At 38.2% G+C, this 23,672-nt stretch overlaps 1 long non-coding RNA gene and 1 pseudogene across 1 annotated transcript in view; one reads left to right on the top strand and one right to left on the bottom strand.

The window, feature by feature from the left end:
* The window catches only part of LOC121066231, a 128,719-nt gene that overhangs the window by 34,660 nt on the left and 70,387 nt on the right, over nucleotides 1-23,672 (top strand). The window lies entirely within an intron of this gene.
* On the bottom strand, nucleotides 19,646-22,008 carry LOC121066230 (annotated as a pseudogene).

The raw sequence follows: 23,672 nt of genomic DNA, 5'->3' as shown, positions 1-23,672 counted from the left end.
TGGGTTGGAAGGGACCTCATAGATCTTGTATATGTCTTTCATGTTTGTTCTTTAGTCACAGTATATGTTGCCTGCAGGCTGTACAACAACACAGCTAATGGAGGCATCAACCTGCAGAATGAATATGGATTGACCATATTAACTTTACAAGAACACTGAGAGACTGAGAAAGAAAATAATCAAGAGACAAGAACACCCAAAGAAGCAACTGATTTTTTGTCCGTGAATTTGCTACTGAGTTTCATGAAATGCAAAATCTGTTACTTTGACTAACAGAAATTCTGGTTTCATTTGATTTGTAATCTTAAACTGTAGTCTGTGAGAAACATACATATTTAAGCAGTTTTTTTTTTTTCTTTTTCTTCACACACTCGTGATAATTCCAACAGGAATATATTAAATATATTAAATATATTAAATATATAAATATATTAAATACTGCATTTTTAACTTGACATCCGATGTCACAAAGGACTCTTATTTTTATGTCAAAATATAATCTGATTACAGCTGGGGGTAAACAAACAAACTAACAAAAAACAACCAAGCAAACAATAAAGCATGAAAAATATTTTGTGTTGACTTGAAAGCAACAGATTCCTCCACACTGTGTACAAGGTCTGACATTGCATGTGACCTTAAGCAAGCATATATGACCACTAAACTTCAGATTACATCTTCATAAATGAAAAAAAAAAAAAAAGAAAAAAGTTATTTCTCTTTACAGTCCCATTATGAAGTGCAGAACAGTAACATCTGATACAAGTTTTAGAATTTCCAAATATTATTATAGTTTTTAATTACAATATGGTATTGGTATTGGATTCTATATAAGATATTTTTCCTCTCCTCAGAGACCCTAAAATCTAATGGCATTCCTATCTACTTTCTATAGCAAGGAACATTATAAACAGGTTTGAAATGATAGCTCTTCTATTTATTTGCGAAAGTTAAAGGTGTCACTGACTGATTAGCAATAACCAATATTGGATTTGTAAAGTTGAAGTGTGCAGTGGGTTTACGTGGCAAGGTTCTGGTAGTGGGGGGGGGAGCATAGGGGTGACTTCTGCGAGAAGAATCCAGAAGCTGCCCCTTATGTTAGATAAGGGCCCCACTGCTGTCCAGAGCCGGGCCAATAAGTGATGTTGTTTGTTCCTCTGTAACAAAATATTTAAGAAAGTGGAAAGAAAAAGAAAAAAAAAAAAAAAAAAAAAAAAAGGAAAGAAAGAAACAGCAGGGGGAACAGCAGCTGGGAGAGTGAGGAGTGAGAACAGCCTTGCAGACACCAAGGTCAGTGAAGAAGGAGGGGGGAGGAGGTGCTCCAGGTGCCAGAGCAGAATTTCCCCTGTAGCCCATGGTGAGGACCATGGTGAAGCAGGCTGTCCCCCTGAAGTCCATGGTGTACCATGGTAGAGCAGGTTTCCACGCTGCAGCCATGGAGAAGACCACGGTGCAGCATGTGGACCTGCACTGAAGGAAGCTGTGGCCTGTGGAGGACCCCCACCAGAGCAGGCCCTGGGCTGGAACTGCAGCCCATGGAGAGGAGCCCACGCAGGAGCAGGTGACCTGGCAGGAGATGCTGCCCATGGAGGATCCAGGTTGGAGCAGTTTGCTCCTGACAGTTGGACTCCATGGTATGGACCCATATTTGGAGCAGTTCTTCACGAGCTGCTGCCTGTGGGAAGCCTACGTAGGATCAGTTTGGGAAGGGCTGCATTCCATGGGAGGGACCCCATGTTTGAGCAGGGGAAGGGAGTGATCGTGAAGGAGCAGTGGTGGAGAAGTGTTCACAATCAACGATAATTGTTGAGCGAAGTCCCCATCCTTATCTCAACACTTGAGCCCTTTGCATCATATTTTCCCCCCCTTCCCCTTTGAGGAGGGGGAATGAGAGAGTGGCTGTGGTGGAGCTCAGCTGCCCACCCGAATAAAACCACCACAAAGTGTAATTCATTATATGCTTTTCACATAAAAGTAATGTTAAAAGAAAAAGAAATGTAAAGTGCCAATCAAGCTGACTGTCAAGCAATTCCTTTATCTGTAGGTGCTAATAGTATAACTCTTAAAGAATAATTATGGGAGTGGCAAGGGGGAATGCCATATTCCTTAAGACCCTATGTATGTGAAGGTCTTGCAGACAACCTGCAGTTCACCATATCCAGATGTCTGCTGATATACCAATAAATTTAATCCTATAGTAATCATGCACTTTCACTGCCTGGCCTCTGTGGGCAAGCATGTTATTGAACATCATCCCTTGCTGCACCTTGGACCATGCTTGCATATTCACTATTTATAGTGATAAGAAATCCAATCCTGAAGGCAGCTTTGAAACATCCTTATACAGAATGCAGTCATACTCTTGTGAATATATTTTACTTTTAAAACAATTACATACAGAGGAAAGCAGCAGAGATTGTGTGCACCCTGGCATGAAACTGAAATTAAATGCTCTTGCTACTGGAATTATTTGTCTAGTGTGAGGTGACCACCAACAAATGCTATTGCTGTTGCTAGGAGCTATCAAAAGAAATGTCACTCTTCGCAGCAAGTGATGAAATTTGACATATGGCATCAAAGCATCATTAAAACTACACCTGCTGCAGAGTAGGTTGTGTTTTTCAGGAGACTTTCAAGCAGAAAAAGGTTATTCTAAGAATGCAAAAGGATATGTCATATTTTCTTTATTTCTTAGTAGGTAATTAAGAAGCAGTAAAAATAAGAAAAATGGAGAGAAAAAGAAAATGAGGCAACATTCAAAGTTCTTATTTCTCAATGATTTAAGGAGGAAAAAGCAAGATAACAAACAAAACACCCCACCAAGATCATTTCATTATAAAGTCTACAATAATAAATGCAGTTGATGATGAATCATTCATTCCCTTAGCTGGAGTGATTCAATATTCTTTTCACAAGGATTAAGTATTATATTCTCTGGCTGTTGCTTTAAAGTTTCTCCATTAGGTTTGATAACACTTTAAAGTGTGAGTATTGGAGCTTTTTGTCACAAGTCTGAAATAGTTTGACATTCAGGAAAATATATGACTGGTCTGTCACAGACACATTGGCCCGTATATGAGAAAACTCCTGTTGATTTCAGTAAAAAAAAAATGTTGATTTTTTGGGTGGTGGAAAAAAAAAAAAAAAGGAAAAAAGGAAAAGGAAAAGGAAAAGAGAAAGAAAGAGAAAGGAAAAGGAAAAGGAAAAGGAAAAGGAAAAGGAAAAGGAAAAGGAAGAGAAAGGAAAAGGAAAAGAGAAGGGAAGAGAAAGGAAGGAAAAGGAAAAGGAAAAGAATGATTCTGTGTATTTCATGGTGACAGAAAAAAAAATAAAAATCTGTGAACTATTACTATCTTGCTCTACTGAAATAGATATCATGATATCATTGACATTCTTCCCTCTCCTCTTCTGCTGTTCTGCATGGACTAGCTCTTGAAGGAATTCTGAACTGTGAGTTTTAATACTGGCTGTGCCATAACTTCCCAGGTAACTGTGGCCAGTTCATTGCCCCGTATTTCATTTTGCCAGTCTGCAGAATGGTGGTAGTATTATGCAAAAAGTTCGATGAATTACTGTTGGTGTTTCAATTTCATTCCTTTAAACTAGTGTATTTTGAATCTTTCCACAGAGAAAGTTGCATTTGTTTGCAATGGGTTTGACTCTGGTTAATATGTACATGCTATAGTCAGTGAGGGACAATTAATTAAATTTCCTATGCACATTATGTAATTATGTATTATGTACATTATGTTAATAACAACAAAGCCAGTAAGAAGACAGTTGATTTGCACAATTCTGCTTTCTCACAAAAGGAACAAAATGGAATTCTGTCTTTCCATGGATCTGTCTCAAATGCTGAATTTTAAAAAGGGACATTTAAAAAGTTTTAAAAAAGAAAGGGAGGTTCAGATTCTAGAACGGATTCAGTCTGATTTTGCCAAGTCAAACTTTGGCTAAAATAAATGGGAATTTAAACAGGGGTAGAAGTATTTCTATTATGTAGTTAAAATTTATTTTTCTGTTACAGAGACACATAAAAAACACCTTTCAGGCTATATGCATTCTATTGTGAAAACTCTCTTAAAGAAAAAAAAAAAGCTTCTGAATGTTAGATTACATGGGGGATTGCTCTCTTGTGACAGAAGTTTAATGAATACTAGCCTAAAAAGATAAAAGAGTCTATAGTCTATTAATATGTTCTGAAGTGGTTACTTGCTTTCACAATGTACTACTTACTCAAGAGCAACTCTATCAAAGTTTCTATGCCTTAGTTTCCTAACATTTAAGATAATGTCTTTAAAATTCACCTAGTTCTTCAAAAGAAAAATATTTTGTTCTGTTCTTCAGGAGACAAGAGAATAAGAAACAAGGTTTCTTAAATCTGAATAAGCTTATCAAAAAGACAATATGATAGATACAAATCTAAAGGGGACACAAATGATTTTGTTACAGTGGTAATAAAAAGAAGTTTTGACTTGATCTTTCTCTTTTATAACCAGCAAAGACGTAGCTACAGATAGTGACTTGTTAATCATACTCTTGAGTTAATTTACAATGTGAACTTAAAAAGAGCATGCATTTCAATTACATAACTGGAATAGGAATTATATGGCTAGCAGAAGAGCACACATACTGTTTTAGGTGGCTTGAGCAAATGTGCTGTCTGGGTTTAAATGAAGACATTAGGAAATAAGTATGTTAAAAGAATATATAAAACTCAAGGTGTTTTATCTCTTTTATGTTATTTTCTTCAGACAGCATTATTTCGAGGTCAGAATTCAAGGTCAATAAATATATAATCCTGAGCAATTATGTTAAGATTAATAAAGGCTTTGAGAACACTTATTAATTTCTAGTTTGACTAAATCAAGGGCAGATCAGGAAATAATTAACTAGACTTGGAATTAAACTTCTACAGTTACCGTGTAATTCAGGCAAAGAAGGAAGATTTTTTTTTAAACTCCTGTTGCTCAGCAGTGCAAATGATTAAGCAGGAACAAGGTTGATTTGTGCATTTATTGTCATTTTAAAGAGTACTGCCATGAGACAGTGGGTTGCAGATGTTTTGGTTTGATTTAGTTTTGTATTTGGCCTGATGGAAAACCTAAAACTATTCAGAACCACTCAGCTTTGGTTTTCCAGTAAATCACTGGGAACTTGTGAATGTCCATTCGCTACTTTGAATATCAACTGCTTCTTTGAATTTTATGTCTTGATAGAAGAAAACCTCATATTTTTAAAGATGTTCTTCCTTCTGCATTGAAATGAAACTTAGTCTGAGTTAAAATTCTGAAAATTACCTTCTAATTTCCTATTATAATTGAGCTGTGTTTCTTGATGGACTAAATCTATGAATAGGATATCATGTTATATCTTAATTTGCACATTCTCTGACCTCTTTTCTGTCCTTAGGCAATGACATTACTGATGGAAGATACTGTTGGCACAACGTATCATTTGTTTTCCAGAATTTTGAGTCTGAAACCCTGAACTTTTTCTGTTTCAGCTTAAAAAACCTCAGCCCTGTTCTTTCATTCTCAGCTATCTCTGAGGCCCTTTCCTGAGACAGCTCTGTGATATAGAAGTATTTACTAGATTCTAAATCTAGATATCATGAATAACCTACTCCCGTCTAGTTTATATTGGCATATAATACTTTTTTCTACTTCACCCACTCTATATTCTGTGGAAAAAAAAAAAAAAAAGAAAAAAAAAAAAAGAAGGGACTGTTTAACTCAGGGACAAAGACATCCAGATCATTTTGCAGGAGGATAGCATGTACATCTTAATATAGCATACGAGATAAATATCTTATTGTGGTAAGGGCCCTAAAGAACTTGAAACTAGTTTAAACCATATCATGAATATGTTCTTTTCTGTGAACTGCAAATGGGATTGTTTTTCCTTTGATTTTCTGTTTGAGTCTGTTGAAAAAGGATGACTTAGTTTTACCTAGACCTTAAGTTCTAGTGAAGTTTTGAGTTATGTAATCATTTTCTTTTGTTGGGATTTGTTTGGATGAATCTACTGGTAATGAAATGTTTCAGAATGATAATCCAGGAAAACAGTATTGTGCTAATCCGTTTTTTTAAATTTTTTATTTGGTTTTTTTTTTTTTTTTTTTTTTTTTTTTTTTTTCACTCTGCATCATTAATATTCCTGACTTGATGCTAGAAGAACTAATTGAGTGACTGAGATATGCATTCATAAATCTGTCTACTAAGGCTGACAGGAAGAACACAAATTGTGCAAGCCATATATTTACTGGAAATACAGTAATTTAACTAAAAGTGTCTTCATTCAGTTTCTTGGTCTGAGAAAGTCATGAAACTGTAATAAAATTTTCATTAATAGTAACCAGGATCAAGTTTAAAATTGCACTAGTTAAGAACTGAAAAATTCAAAGCCTTTGATTGCCTCATAAGCCATTCAATCTCACCAAACTGTTTGTTGATCTTTCTTTTTTTTTTACTTGCTTTGAATATTTTGTTCACCTTACCCTCATTATTTTTGTTGATACTGAGAGTATATCTTTAATTTGCATTTTTCTCAACCACTTGATTATATTTGTGTATATGTGTTTGTACTTTAAGAAAATATTTTCATTCAGCTGAATCCCAGCATTTGCAAGCACAGTGTGTCATTATTGTACTTTCTCAGGGACACACCATATAATAGTATCAAGACTATGTATTCATCAGTTTCCCACATAAGCAAAATTTCGTCAGGTTTCTCTCCAGTGTAGGTGTGATGTGTGGAAATGAAATACTTATGAAGAGCAACATCTAGTTTCTGTGAGTCATGAGTGAAATTTAAATAATGAACACAACATTCAAATTTCCACTAAAGGAAAAAAAAAAAAAAAATCTGCACTTTTAAAATTCAATTTTTAATGTAAGCAACTACAAAATGAGAAATTGATTATAAACCTAGAGATGATTTTCTTATCAGTATGGGCTTTTTTTTTTTCTTTTTTTTCTTTTTTTCCCTTGGGGGGGGGGGGAGCTATTTTAAGCCAGTTTAGATTGGCACTATCATTTTCAAACTGCTAGTTTCAATTGTGTCTTGAAGTCATTTGCTGTTGTCCAGGAGGGATAAATGCAGGAAATGATGTGTAAAATTCTGAAATGGATAGAAGGCTTTTATTCCATACACATAGGTATTAATTTCACTGCAATGGGAGTTCTTCAGTAGCTTGTCTCTAGAAGTAAATTACGTACACTTCTCTGACGTACAATATATGGCATCTCACAATATGGCTATAATCAGCATATTAGAGTTCAGTTCTTTTCATCATAAGTTTTGTTTCTTAGTGGGTTTCATTAAGCTTAGATTACACCTATCTGTATTACAATGCCTTTAATGCTTCTCATCAAAAGTCTACAATAAAGTCACAGAAAAAAATGCATCCATAATACAGACTTTTTTTTGAGTTCCTCGCTGTTATGGATAGAATGGATAGATGCTCAATCACACTTTAAATGTTTCTGTTTGTTCATCCCATGAAACTCATAGTCTTTCATGACTAATCTGCACCAAAAGAATGAAAGAAAAAAAAGTAGTCAGCAAAATACAATACTCTGTAAGTATGTCTCAGTATGTATGTTTAGCATCCTGAGCCTAACTGTGATATGGAAATCATGACAAAGATGAATCCTCTTTGTGCTAAAGACAAGTACATGTGGTCTTGACACAAAGAAAGAAAGAATGCCAGGATCTGGAGACTGAATTTGTTTTGCCAAAATCTACTTTTTCCATTGGATAATGAACCTATATTTTTCTTTATGTTTGTCTTCTAATATCTTTACAAGACCTATTCTTGTTGCCACTTGTGTGCCTTGATTGCTGTTTGCCTTAATGTTTCTAAATTTATTGTATTACACATGAGCTCAAACCTAGACCACTTACACCATTTAAGCAATTCAAAAACAAGTAATTTGGTCCAAAACAGAATTTTTCAAGGTGGTTTCTTTTGAAAGAAGAAAGGAGGAGAAGTCAGGATTAGAAGAAGTATTGAACAGAAAAGGAAGGTTTGCTTAGTTCATAGCCCCTACCCCTTCTCTCAAAGAAAATAAAATAAACAAACAAATTCATTTTGTCTTATGGAAGACCGTAACACTATAAAGCTCTCCACTTTCTACTCAACATTTGAATGACATTTAATTCCTGTGAAGAGTAGAAATACCCAAAAACGCATATATTAAAGAGTGACAGTAGAAATAACTGAATGAGAATAAGAAGGTCTATAATACAAACTGTTCCCTTAAGCCAGGAATGAGAGAAGCAACCAGTGATGTTTTCTGAATGATTTCTTGAAAAGTGCTCAGAAACATGGATAAGAGTAATATAAGAGAGCTTGCCATCTCACAAAAATTCCATAAACAGCAGAAGAAAGTTTTAGATCCTTTTGCCCATGGTTTCCAAATACAGTAAATAACAATATAGAAACATACTTTTTTCTCCTTTGCAGCTTTTGGTAACAAGTTAATAATGAAGAATATGTTTACTTTGACTTTAATGTTACTATGGAATCTTAATAACATTACTCAGATCTACTTTATTAGAGCCCATTATTCTCTCATTACACTAGCAAATACAGCCTTTAAAAGTATGCAAGGGAAATTCAGGTGCCCAAGTATGAGTGTAATAGTGATGCATGAAAAAAGTAAAGGCACTAAAGCTCCATACTTGCAATTCATTATATTAACTGCTAGTAATAGTTATTGCTGGATGTTTTACACATAGTGGCTTACTTATATTGAAATATATATATTTTTAATTCCAGGTAATCTTTCAACCACCATCATTTCACTTTGTAGAATAGTCTCCATGTTTTTCACCTTCTATTTTTCAGTAATGTCTTCAGGATCTTTAAATAAAATAATAATTTATTTACAAGCATTCCTTTATCTACTCAACAAAAGCAGAAAAATATTTCTTTTTATGCAGCTTTTAAAACAAAATTACTAACTACTATGTTTGATTATGACATTAGTGACCACAGAAAACATAATCCCTATCCTTTATTACCATTTGTAGGAGATGACATAGAAACATGGTTTTGAATGACTATGATACAAGACAAATTGATTGAATTAAGCCAGCAAGAATTGAAGTTTCTATCTTTCAAAATATATAACATGGTTATTTCAGAAGCATAAGAGATTACAGTTGCAACTTTATCTACTTTGAAACAGCTTTTCCATCTGGCTGCAACTTGATTATGTCTTTCAAATATGGCAGTAAATTTGAATATATTAATGTGAAATGTAAGCGACAACACAGCTGGTAATTACAAATTCACACAATTTGGATATTTCATTTGCATCATGCTAAACAATTTAGTGTTTTAAGACACCCTACTTCAAAAAAAAAAAAAAAGGAAGAATGGCGCTTTGACTGTAGTGTAAAATTTTTTCAGTTTTGAGATCATCATTCAAAGCTGCATTCCGTAGGTGTGCTGTAACAGTACCTACTAATTCAATGTTGAATTCATGTTTGAACATTTCCTTAACCTTTCCTATGAAATGTATTCCATCTGAAAATTTCCCAAGAAAGCCAAAAATAATGTGATGTTTGAAGAAAATGGGCTAAGCTGTTTTCAAGTTATAGATAAATAGTGAGTTTCTACCAGTTGATATCTCTCTGCATCTTCAACAATCCTTCTCCCATCCTCCCTTTCCACTCTTCACATTATTGACATTGCTTTGATTTGATTTCAAACTGTACCTATTGTGTCAGGCTTTGAATTGTAATATGTACTGTTACTGAGCCACTGAACATAGTTTTGATTTCAAAAATATTTTTATTTTACATTTTTATTAGTGATATCTTCTGGCTTGGGATTGCTGGTGTTTTGTGTTATGAAATGTTAGCATAAATGACATGTTGATAGCTTATTATCACTTCCTTAATGCATGGCAAACAGTGGAAATTATATGGTTATTCTTCAGAGTTCAACACTGATTTTATGTTTTGGATTTTTACGGTGTGTATTTCCGCTTCTTTCACTCACTGCCTGCCACCCAACATTGCAAACAGGAAGAGTCAGTAATATTCAAAATGTATGGAACATTTGCTTTCTCTTTGCCTTCACTCTACATGTACTGGAAAACAAAACAAAACAACACAAAACAACAACAACAAAAAAAAGTCTGTTTACCTGCTATTGAGTTTTATGAACTCTCCTGATACTCTTCATTGAACAGTGTCTCCATGTAATCCTGACACTGGTTTTAGTGCTAATTTTACTTATTTATTGAGTAGAACAATATTAGGATTAAATTCAATTTCTGAATATCCTGAATTAGTTGAGAAATTCAGGCTTAAATCCTTTGTGCTGAAGGAGAATTGAAACCCACTCTCTCCAAATTCTGTATATGTGTTCTGACATCCCCAGCTTATGAATGCAATATCCCTGCTATGATCAAAACCATGACAAGGAAATGACTTGTAAAAATATTTTTAGAGACAAAAAAGTTTGATGACTTCTGTTGCTAATTGGTGAAAAATATTGTAAAGAAAGAAACTGCAAGTCCTTTCATTGCAATTAATTCAACAATTTACTGAAATTATAAACCTGTCCAATTTGTGTTCACTAGTTTATTTTAACCTTTTTAAAAAACTGCTGGAAAAGAAATCTATGCAACTTTGAAGAAATTGCATGTTTACTTTCATCTTTCTGAAAACAAATTCTTTCCATGTACTATTGATGTGAAATACATTATCCCTAGTGATGTTTCCTTTCTTGATACATTGCTATCAGTGATATATACCATTTTGTTCTTTAATTTTTCCCAATTAGATCATTCAGACTGGGAGCCAATATACTGACTTTAGCTCACAAGTGTTTCCTTTTCTTTACGATTTTGAAATCTTCTTATTCTCTATTTGAAACTCACAGTTCATTGTGAAATAACAGTGAATACAAATTAGCAGTAAATATTCCTAAAATGGTAGAAGTACCATTGTAAAACCTTGGTGGTTGTGCATATTTTATCATTGTCACTGGAAACTCTAATAGGACTGGATACTACCAGTGTTTCTGGAACTGACAGTCAAATTTTGATATTTATCTGTTTTCTTGAAGGATCCAATATATTCATGTATTGTAGGAAGCACCCCTAGGCAAATAGATCACTTTGGAATTAACAAAAAATAAAAAATAATAATAATAAAAAAATCCTTTCCTTTCAAGAACCAAAAATTCCTTTCAGTTAGGAAAAATTCAAGAACATTTCTTATCTTTTAGCTCTGAGTCAGCACTCATCCTGGCTAGGACTGTTTTGTTAGATGCTGACTCCAAAGTACATTTTAATCTATGCACAATGATTAGACAAGATATCCCATTTATTTTGACTTTATTTGGATAAAAAAATAAATTCTCAAGAACTAGAAACATTTCTCTATGTAATGAAAAGTTAAAATTGGAAAATAAAATTACCTCAACGAATGGAATAATTATTCGTACTTCAGGAGAGTTGGTAATCCTGAATTAAACCAGTGGATTAGTTGTACTACTCTCTATAGCAATCTATAGAAGTTTCTATCTATTTGATAGGATGTTATTGTACCCCATTAAAAATGTCATTTTTTTTTCTAATGCATTATAATTACTCTAAATGTAATTCCTGTAAACATGTTGACATGCTGTTGAAATTAAGATGAAGATTAGGAGATCTAAAAAAAAAAAAAAAAGAAAAACACACTGGACTCTTCAATATCAAAATGAAAGCATCCAGCTGTTTATACTGCATTCATAGAAAACCACAAGATTCTATTACGTGTCTGTTAACAGTATGACTATAGATACAACATTGATGGAGTTTATACTTTTCTCCAAGGAAACACCAAGTGTCTTGCTGCCCCAAATTTTTATCTGTCAAGCACTGTTATGCTTGAATGGATGTTACATTTATCCAAGTAGTATTATGGTTACTTTGTCATCTTGATCTTATCTGAGAGATGAGACTGTCCATTTTTGCCTTTGGGAGATTTTTCTTTTTCTTTTTGAAAATTGAATCTCGTTAAGAGAAAAATGCAGGGTCTATGGAGTAAACCACACTGTTTTCCAATAACATATACTACAGTAAATAAAAGATAATAGTTTTAAATTTAGTAGCATTTTGGCTTTCATGTCTTACCAAAGATTCTGAAGAGGGAAAAATAAATAAATAAGTAAAATAGAGAGAGAGAGAAAGAACAAAAGAAGGTGTTTTGTTTTGTTTCCAGATATAAGATCTTTCTCACAATTTTGGAATAAAAAGAATCATAGAATCATAGAATAAAAGAATCACAGAATGGTTTAGATTGGAATGGATCTTAAAGATCATCTAGTTCCAACCTCCCTGCCATGGGCAGGGACATCTTCCACTACACCAGGTTGCCCCATCCAATCTGGCCTTGAACACTTCTGGGCATGGGGTATCCACAGCTTCTCTAGACAACCTGTTCCAGTGCCTCACCACCCTCACAGTAAAGAATTTCTTCCAAATATTTAATCTAAATCTACCCACTTTTAGTTTAATACCATTACCACTTGTCCTGTTACAACGCTCCCTGATAAAGAGTTCCTCTCCTGCTTTCTGGAAGGCTGTAAGTACTGCAGAAAGGAAGAAAGAAGGCTTTAAGTACTGTAAGGTTGCTATAAAGTCTCCCTGGAACCTTCTCTTCTCTAGGACTTCTAGGCTAATTGATCCCATTTTCTTATTCTCTCTGTGTAGGGGAGGTACTACAGCCCATTGCACTCCTCTGGACCTGGAATAGGTCCATGTGTTTCTTATGCTGCATGTTCTAAAGCTGAACTCAGTACTCCAAGGTAGGGTCTCAGGAGAGCACAGTAGAGGGGAAGAATCATAGAATCACAGAATCATAGACTCACAGAATCACAGAATGGGTGGAGTTGGAAGGGACCTCTGAAGATCATGTAGTCCAACCCCCTTGCCGAGCAGGATCACCTAGAGCACGTTGCACAAGCTAGCATCCAGGCGGGTTTTGAATATTTCCAGAGAAGGAGACTCCACAACTTCTCTGAGCAACCTGTTCCAGTGCTCTGTCACCCTCACGGTAAAAAAGGACCCCCTCATATTGAGCCAGAACCTCCTGTGCTTCAGTTTGTGCCCGTTGCCTCTCGTCCTCTCACTGGGCACAGATGAAAAGAGAACTGGCTCCATCCTCTCGACACCCTCCCCTCAGATATTTATATACATTAATGAGGTCTCCCCTCAGTCTTCTCTTTTCCAGGCTAAACAGGCCCAGTTCTTTCAGCCTGTCCTCATATGATAGGTGCTCCATTCCTCTAATCCTCTTCGTAACCCTCCTCTGAACTTGCTCCAGCAGTTCTATGTCCCTTTTGTACTGGGGAGCCCAGAACTGGACACAATACTCCAGGTGTGGCCTGACCAGGGCTGAGTAGAGAGGAAGGTTCACCCCCCCTTGACCTGCTGGCAATATTCCTCCTAATACACCCCAGGACACTGTTGGCCTTCTTGGCCACAAGGGCACATGACTCATGGTCAGCCTGCTGTCCACCAGGACTCCTATCTCCCTCTCTGCAGAGCTGCACTCCAGCAGGACACCCCCCAGTCTGAACTGGTGCTTGGGGTCATTCCTCCCTAGAATCCCCTGCTTCAACCTGCTAGCTACACTTCTTTTGATACAGCCCAAGTTATGGTTGGCTTTCTGAGCTACAAGAACACAATGCCTGCTCACAATGAACTTTTCATCCAGCAGTACCCCAAGTCCTTTTCCACAGGGCTGCTCTTTATCCACTCATTGACCATCTTGTATTCATGTTTAGGATTGCTCTGACCCATGTGCATGACCTTGTCTTGTTGAACTTCATGAGGTTCACACAGGCCTACCTCTCAAACCTGTCAAGGTCTCTCTGGATGGTATCCCTTCCCTCTGGTGAGTTGACCATGCCACACAGCTTGGTGTCATCCACAAACTGGTTGAGGGTGCACTCAATCCCACTGTCCACGTCACTGGAAAAAATGTTAAATAGTACCAGTCCCAGTACAGACTCCTGAGGAACATCACTTGTCACCATTTTCCATCTGGACATCAAGCTGTTGACTGAAACACTTTGAGTGTAACCACCCAGCCAATTCCTTACCTACTGAGTGGTCCATCTGTCAAATGCATGTCTCTCCAGTTTAGAGACAAGGATGTTGTACAGGACAGTGTCAAACACTTTGCACAAGCCCAAGTAGTTGAATTGTACTGAAAGGTGTTGAATTACACTGAAAGCCTCAAGAGTCAAAGCCTTACCACAAGAGTGACATAAACATAATGGCTGATGGTGACACCATTGCCTGGATAAATGTTTAAAAATATATTTCAACATTAAAGGTGAAAGGTTATATTTCCTTGAATAATCTCAATACTGTATTTCTGAAAGTGAATAGGATTTAGTTAACAACACAACTGAAGGCAGACTTGTGTCAGTCAATAAATTACAGAAACTGACAACACTTTAATACTGTGTTACACAAGTTGAGAAAAAAAAAACTTTTATCCTTTAAAAAAATAGGACAAATTTCCAAGATGAAAAGAAAGTATGTAGTACTGCAAGAAACTATCATAATTAGGTGTTTTTAAAAAGCCTTAGTTTGTCCTTCTTCATAGAGCAAGTGTAGAAAAATGGCAAGTAAGACAATAACTGTATTTCAGCTATTTGGAGGGAAAAAAAAAACACACTAGGAAGGAGGGTATGAGGCTTATATCTAGAGGCAGAAACTTGTATCATGTCATTGATTAAAACATGTTCAGTTATAAACAAGGCTGTTTCAAGAGAAGGTCAGAGTTAACCTAAGGAAAAAAAAAAAAAAAAGAAAAAAAAGAATAACCTAGATTAAAATGTTAATGTTCTATCTAGAATGCACAAAAACAAATGCAATCTCATTTAGTGACATTTCCAGAATTACAGCAAAGATTCCATTAATCTATTAGTTATGTATTTGTGTTAATCTGTAACAGAACTGTAACAGAAACAGGTCTTTAGGGAACAGGGTTTGAAGATTCTATACACTTGAATTTTGGCAATCTTGAGCAAGTTAGACTTGGCTTTTTTATAGAATATTCAGGACTTTTTTTGTTTCAAGTCTGTAAATGCTAACACCAACACCTCCATCATGATAGTGACTTTTTTTTTTTTTTTTTTACATTGTCTATGTATATACAAAATTGTGGGCCTGGAAATAAAAATTTAGATTATTAAGTGAAAATAAAGAATGAAAAGAGTGAGTGTGACTGCCTCCTCTAGCCGCTCCACCCCAGGACTATCCCTATCTCATTGCTGGGGCCCATCTCAGTGCTGGGGACCCAGAGTCTAGGCCGAGGCTGGAGGATGTTGCTGCCACTTTTCCCTTTGCAAGTTCAGCCAGTAGGAAAGCTGAGCATGTGTCCCAGAGACACACAGACAGCGATAAACACTGACATGACAATCCACAAAGGCTGCCACTAGGTCTGCCTTCAGCAGCACTTGCACACAGGGCTCACATAAAACACACAGATAGCTGAGACCACTTCCTCCTCTCCAGCTACTACAGAAGTTCACCAGTGAAGACACACACACAGGGCACTCTCTAGGTACACAGATGCTCTGAGCAATGGTGCTGCCCCTCTGTCCACCCAGCACCCCTGCCTGGACCCCCTTCCCCTCTTCACAGGTCACCTACTCACTGGCTAATTCACTAGTAGTTCACTGTAAATCCACTTGAAGTTCACTGCAATCACATGCACTTACCCAATTTTCCCTCAGGCACACTGCATTTGCAAGTCCCTCTGGGAGTACCAGACCCCCTAACCACATACTCCAGCCCAGACCCCAGGCCCCTGCTACTTGCCAGATAGTCCAGCTAACAGTGTGCTAGCAAATACACATGCACACCTAGTTTGGGGAAGATACAGACACTTGCTGCCCCCAGCAGCCGGCACCAGGCACACAGGCTGTGATCCGTGGCCCCTCTCTAGCCACTGGTGTAGAGCCCTATGTTCGCCTTGCTCACACTGGTCCTCCCCTGGTAGATATTCTGTGAAGACACACTGTTCGTACTCAGGTGCTGGGAGTAGACAACTCCACTCACTCCAGTAGCTGATGCTAGGACCCCACTCACACCAGTAGTTGGCACCACAGGCTGTGGATACCCGAACTCCTGGCCTGGCTCCAGGAGCTGGCAGCCACTCCACTCACGCTGATCCCCTCAGTATTTTGGCAGATCCCCCCAGGCTTAGGGTCCATGGGACCCTCCCTAGGTCTAGAGAAGATCATCCAACTGTTGATGCTAGGGCCCTCACCTGCTCTGGTAGCTGACACCACAGGCTGCGGGGCCTACATTCCCAGTCTGACTCTGGTAGCTGGCACCCAGTTCACTCAAGTTGATCCCCACAGTAGCTGGTACTCCAGAATCAAAGTCTGTAGTATCCCTTTCAGAGAGCTATGGCCTCTCCAACTACCGATGCTAGGACTCCCTCCAGTGTCTAGTATCTAGATAATACTTACTCCAGTATCTAGTACCACAGCCTGCAAGCACCTACACCTCTGGCCTGACTCCAGTAGCTAGCAGAGAATTCACTCAACCCCATCTCCATCCCCACCAGTAGCGCGCCTGCCCCAGTGGCTGGGAGGAGGAAACTCCATTCGCTCCAGTAGTTGATACCACAGGCTGGAGGGCCTACACCTCCAGGTCTGACTCCAGTAGCTAGTACCAAGTTCATTCATATCAGTCCCACAGTAGCTGGCACTCCAGGCTCAAAGTCTGCAAGACGATTTTAGATCAAGGGAGCTATGGCCCCTCCAACTACTGACACTAGGACCCTCACTCACTGCAGTAGCTAGCACCAATTCCTCTTGCACACACACATCCCACCAGCAACTGGTGCTGAGACCCCCAAATTTGCTCCAGTAGCTGGCACCACAGCTATGTAGCTGGCGCCACAGCTGTGGTTGCCCACATCTCCAGACTGACTCCAGTAGTTGGCACAAAGATTCACTTACCCACATCCAATTCTCACCAGTAGCTCATGCTTAATCCTTGCAGCTCATATATATGTGGTATAGAAAGTGCAAACACACAGAGAGATAGTTAAGATTTAATAAGAAAATATACGAAGATAGGGCAGACTGAGGTTATCAGGCACAGGGCTTGGCCGCATAAGTGTACTAATCAGCTCCGTTGTACATGTGAACAGCCATTTTCTACCCTTTTCTACCTATCCCCCTCTTTGTTCCGTCTTCTGTCCCTCCGCCCTGCACAATCTTTGTGTGTTTGCAGAGCTCTGCAGTTCCTGCACCCTCCCAGTCCAGGGCCCCATGGTTCACACACTTACCAGTTGCAAGGTTCACCCTTCGTGGAAGTGGTATCTGTAGCTTGTTAGCCCACCAATTATTGTGACTGGGCGGTTTGTTTCTGGTGATTGTCTCCCACCTTACAAGTCCTCAATCAGATAACCCTGCTGGAATAAGCATTCCTACTTTCTCCTACGCTGTCATAAATTTGTGTGACTGACCAGACTTGGTTTACATCACTGCTTCCTTTCTTATTATCCCTTGTTACACTGGAAAATGTCCTTAGTCAGAAACACTTAAAGGAGCAGACTCTCTTCTTCTATGTACTCTTACAAAAATGTTTTTGTGCTCCTAATATCGTTGATGTGTGTGTTTGGTACACCATCAGTGTGTGCTTTATATGTGTACAATGGGTATAAAAAGTACTGACCATTTATAGCAAAGTGTAGTGGACGTCTTCTTCCCAAATGGCTTCTCTCTTTTCATCCCATCCTTGAAACATCCTTCTTTCTCTGGGACTGTAACCCAGTTCATGAGTTACGATGTTAGCTGGGTGTTCTACAATTCATTTTAGGTGCTCTATAGTAATTCTACAGTAAAAAAAGATATTTTGTGAATTGTCTGATTTGGGGAAGAAGTCTCTGGGAAACTAGGAGATAAGGCTTAAAAGATATTTATGGACTCAGACAAAAAATCTATCCAATGTCAGTTTCTACAAATGTGTACCGGAAGATTTGTAGGTTTTAATGTTTTTGTTTGGTTGGATGTGTGTTCATTTTTTGTTTTGATTTGTTAAAAACAACAACAACAACAAAAAACAACCAACCAGCCAAAAATAAATTGGTTTTCTTCTAGTCCAAATCTGAAAACAAAGCCTGGGGAGCAAGACTGTATAAAATGAAATATCAAGGATGGGTGGGGGAAACTGCTGTGAGCAAAACAAAAATGATAATGGGTGCCTTCCACCAAAGAGTTTGATCTACGTTTATCTCAAATACTCATCAAATTGCATCCCTTCTATTCTCCAGCATTTTTTTTTGTCATCTTGTGTCTCTAATGTGTTGTTTGTTTGTCATTATTTTACCATGTCATATCAACAAAAAGTATGTGTTCCCTACTGCCATGGTCCTAAAGAACCACCCTGTCCATGCCTGCCCACCCTCAGGGTTCCCTCATTCTGCCCGTGGCTCATGTTCCCACATCAGCCCCAGGGCTGTTAGTCCCTGCCTCAGAAAGGCTGCATCAGGGCCTGGCTCCAGCTCCCCACAGCCCTATCTTGATTGACCATGGGTCCCAACAATCTGGGCCTATCCCAAGACCATGTCCTGGTCCAGCCTTGGCCTAGGCCTGTCCTTGTCTCCATGGAGGCTCCTGGGGCTGGGGCTGCCTTACTTCTGGCTCGTGCAGTGGGATGGGGCCTGGCTACCTGCCGTTGCCCTGATCGACCATGTGGTAAGCCCCTGCTGCTCCTGGTGCCCTGACCCACAGGACATGCCCTGCTCTTTCTGCTCCCTGACATCTGTCTCTTTTTCCCTAGTGAAAGACTGTGAAGTTATCCCTTTAAAAAAAAAAAAAAAGAAAAAAAAGAAAGAAAAAAAAAAGAAAAAATAAAAAAGAAAAGAAAAGAAAAAAGAAAAGAAAAGAAAAGAAAAGAAAAGAAAAGAAAAGAAAAGAAAAGAAAAGAAAAGAAAAGAAAAGAAAAGAAAAGAAAAGAAAAGAAAAAAGAAAAGAAAAGAAAAAGAAATAAGTTAAATTTCACCTGAAATGAATGTAGCACTTAGATACTCACAGGGCACTTTTCAGAGTTACAAATAGTTAAGTATGCAGCTCACATAAATGTATGTCAGCTAAGCTACACCACTTAACCCCATCCTGCACTGAAACAGGTTCCTAATAGTTCAGTCATGTTTGCAGCTCTGTGAAGAACCAAGGGGTGTTCCATGATTTTCCTTTGTTATCTCCCATTCAGTACTTTTCATGGAGTTGTAAACAGCTTTGCCAGGACCTCTGTGTGTCATCTGGTCCTCCAAGCTCAAGCATGGCCACCTGGAGCTGTTTGCCCAGGACCTTGTCCAGATGGCTTTTGAATATCTCCAACTAGGGAGACTCCATAACCTCTCTGGGCAACATGTGTCAGTGCTCCATCATGTGCACAGTTCGTAAGTGTTTCCTGATGTTGAGACTGAGCCTTCTGTGTTTCACTTTGTGCCCATTGCCTCTTGTTTTCTCACTGGGCACCACTGAAAAGAACCTGTCTCTGTCCTCTTTACAGAATCATAGAATACCCCTAGTTGGAAGGGACCCACAAGGATCATCAAGTCTAACTCCTGGCTCCACACAGATCTACCCAAAAATTCATATCATATGACTAAGTGTATAGTCCAAACACTACTTAAACTCCTTAGGCACCCTGTCCGACTGGCATGGGCTTTTGTCTACATCATTGTTTGCTTGACTGTCAAGTTCTAGAACTTCATACCTTCATACCTGACACAGTCCAAGCCTCTTGCTTCAAATATTTTCACCAAAGCTGTTCTGAACATCTGGATTTTTTCCCAGATGTCTTCATCCAAAAGTCTGGCTGCACTATGGTGCTGTAAGGGGGCTATCAGGCAGTGACCTTCAATAAGGGGCTGGTTGCTTGGTAGAGACAGGTATACCTTGGTACCAGTTGCAATAATATGTTTCGAAAGTTCACTGTTATCAAACCAGTATGGACATTTTCCATGTGTGCAGGAAGCTGTTGATGCTCACGTATTGCTTTTCTTCTTTGTATTTCTTCCTCTTCCCCAGTGCATGTTCTTTTTGCTGCTTTGGAAACAAACATGTCATCCAGAGTGTAGTACTCTCTGTCAGTTTTTTCCATCAGCTTTGATGCCATACACATGAACAGTGCATTTTGATCCTCTGCTTTTATTGTCTTCTCATTTTTGACTAAATTCTTCAGGTTCATACTGTCATCATCCTGAAAATACCTTACTCTTTCTTTACCTACATGAGTAGTGACCATCCATCTTCTTTCTCCATCCTCCTCTAGGCTTATGTGTTTCAACTGATGTGGTCACAGACCATGCCCTTCCATTTTGATCTGTTCTGACAAGGATTACTTGCTCACCTTCTTGACAGCTTGAAGCCTCTCCACCAGACTTTTCTGGGATCTGCTTAATTTGCTGGGATCTCTCTTAATTTGTGTGCATTTTCGAGTTCCTCTTGAAGTTTTGAAGCTAAGTCCATTTTTCTCATGAGCTCAGCTTTCACAATCCTGGCTCCCAGTCTGTTCATCTCCTCTTCACTAAAGACCCGAGGTGGCTCATCCTTTTACGTATGCCTGGAACATGATGTTTTACTTTCAGATGGTGTTTATTTCTTCTCAGGGGTATTGGTTGGGTACTCCTCTTGTGGTTTCTCTTTTTCATCACTTGGAGTTCTTTCACCATCAATTTTTGCCACAACATCGGAAGACTTTTGATCAGATATTAATTGTTTGTTGCTATTTTGTAGGTGTGCTTTGGTCCACAATGCAGTATCCTCATTAGATTTTTTGGGAATGACTGTTCAAAGAGCTATGAACACACAGTTTTGAAGAGGACCACCATGACTTGTAGTCCTTAGGAACACTGTAAGATGATAGATCATCTTCAGAGGGTTTCAGAAAATTGTGTTTTATGTCACTTAGAGAGATACTCTTTTCTTGACTCTGTTTTTCATCCATGTGTTTTTCTGCTTCGGAGCTGTAGCCTCCCAGTTCTGAGTCTTTGCTACCGTGTCTACATTTTTGGTCTTCTCTTGATCCAATTCTTTTATAACCTCTGTATTCTTGCATCCATCCTTTGTTATACCTCTCTTTCTTATGTCTCCCAAAAATGTTCCTATCATCTTTGTGTTGTGTGTTGTTTTTCATATGCTGGTCTTTTTTCTCACTTTCTGAATAATCAGTTTGCTTTCATCTATCACCTCTATAATAATTTTCCTTTGTGGATGCAACTTTTTCAGCTTCTTCTAACTGTGACTGAAATGCTTCCATTGACCCATATCCCTCAACAACAATTTCCTCAAAATTTTGTTTCTTTCTCTCAGCCTGCTCCTTCATCCCTAGATATGATTTTTGTAACCAACTTAATCCAGCATCTTCTACCACCGTAACTTTTTTTAACTGACATTGATTCACCCTCCACTGGTGGCAAACATGTACCACCGTCTTTCCAATAGGGATTGAGTTCTCTCACATAAAGCATAGCCTGCTCAATTTCTTGAGCTTTCTGTCATTTCAGTATTTTTTCTTTCTCTCTTTCACCTTTGAGAGATGCTAGTGACACAGTTTTCAAAGACACAAAGTCTAAATTCATCCATTCTTCCATTCTTCTCTCTGCAAGGAGGGTTCTTTCACAGCATCTGATTGCTTGTTGACCTTCCAAGCCTTATCTGACTAGGATACATTTGACTCAACCCATTCAACTGAAGAATCTGAAAAAACAGCAGTGAAATCATCCTTTTCAGATTTTTTTTTTCCTGCACAGAATGTTCCTTTTACAGTTGTTCCCCATGTTCATTCACATCAGGAAGCATCCACGTATCTTCACCTCGCAGACATTTTTTAACTTGTACCTCTTCCCCTTCTCATAATTAATTTTGGCCTCTACCAGCAGTTCCTTCCGCTGGTGCCACCATTGCTCCTTGCACGCCACCAGGCTCACCTCGCTCTGCCAGCCCAATGCCATCTCAGGCCCCTGAAGAAAGTGCAAGTGGCTGTTACCCTGCAGAACCAGGCTGTGCGGGGAGGCGGGCACAATGTCGCAAATGGGGAACCGGGCAATGGCGGGGCTCCTCCCTTCAGGTATTTATATATATTGATGAGATTCCTTGAAGCCTTCTCTTCTATAGGCTAAATAGTCCCAGCACTCTCATCCTTTCCTCATAGGAGAGATGCTCCAGTCCCTTCAGCATCTTTGAGGCCCTTCATTGGACTCCCTCCAGTATGTACATCTCTCTTATACTGAGGAGCCCAGAGCTGGACAAAGTTCTCCAGATGCAGCCTCACCAGTGCTGGTTAGAGGGGAAGGATTTCCCTCCACTTGCTGGCAATGTCTAATGAAGCCTAGGATACTATTAGTCTTCTTTGCAGCAAAGGCACATCGCTGACTCACGTTCAACTTGATATCCACCAGGTCCCCCAGATCCTTTTCTACAAAGCTGCTTTCTAACTGGGTGACCCACAGCCTGTACTGATACATAGGGTTGTTACTCCCCTTGTGCAGGACTTTAAAATTCTTCTTGTTGAACTGCATGAGCTTCCTGTTGCCCCATTTCTCCAGCATGTTGAGGTCCCTCTAGGCTTTGGGTCACTCCTCCCAGCTTTGTGCAATCATCAAACTTTCTGAGTGTACACTCTGCCCCAAAGATTCAGAAACCAGTGTTTTATTCTTTGTAAGTGTCAGCAAAACTGGAGGGGTAATCCCTGAGTTTAGAACATATATATATTATTGTTTATGATTTTGTAAGTCTAAAAGTGAACATTATTTTAAACTTTGCCTGTAACTGTTATTTTGTATTTATTCTTAGCATTAACATTAATTTTAATGTTATGATGGCCCCTTTAAGGCTAGGTGCTGCAATCTATTTCTATATTCATCATAATTAACCAAAATATAATCTACTTATTTTATTTACTGTATTCAAGAGGCCCAAAACATCATTCCTTTCAAAGAAATCAAACAGCCATCTCTTAAGTAAATCAGCTGAGGTCATGATTTCTATTATCTAAAGCAAATAGACTTCTATAAGAGACAACAACAACTACCAGAAATTGAAGATACAGATTTCCAAGCAAAGTAGCTGACTGAATAAACCAACCATATACATACCAAAACATATACATATTTATTATGTATAATACATAAAAGAAAATGTAGACAATAAATAAGAGAGGAAAAAATCTTTCAGCTTTTTTACTATCCACTTTTATTCTATTTTAAAGATTTGTGAACACAAAGGGAAAATGTGAAAGCTTCGTTCTTCCGGAGATAATAATGGCATTGATTTTTCATTAAGATGCATCCCTTTTTGATAAGGTCACATGCCTCTCCCCTTCCTGGTGTTTCAAGATTTCTTCCTTCCTCTCCCTGCTGAGTTTGTGTTAGTGATGAAGAGAAATTCTGAAATGTTGACACATTTTTTATTTTTCTCACATTTTTTGGAATCCCATTTTCCTCTGTCCATTGAAGCTGCTCTCAACATCTTTGCTGGTTTCATATAAGGGAGCTAAGTAGCAAAGTATTTATTTCTCTATAAACCTAAGAGAGCTTTTGCATTCAGCATTGTCTGAAATTACACTCATAGAGATGGTTTTTGAAATAAATAAATAAATAAATAAATAAATAAAATC

This window comes from Cygnus olor, chromosome 2 (genome assembly GCF_009769625.2).
Source record: "Cygnus olor isolate bCygOlo1 chromosome 2, bCygOlo1.pri.v2, whole genome shotgun sequence".
In the NCBI taxonomy this organism is placed as follows: Eukaryota; Metazoa; Chordata; class Aves; order Anseriformes; family Anatidae; genus Cygnus; species Cygnus olor.
This window is presented reverse-complemented; position numbering and strand designations above follow the sequence as displayed.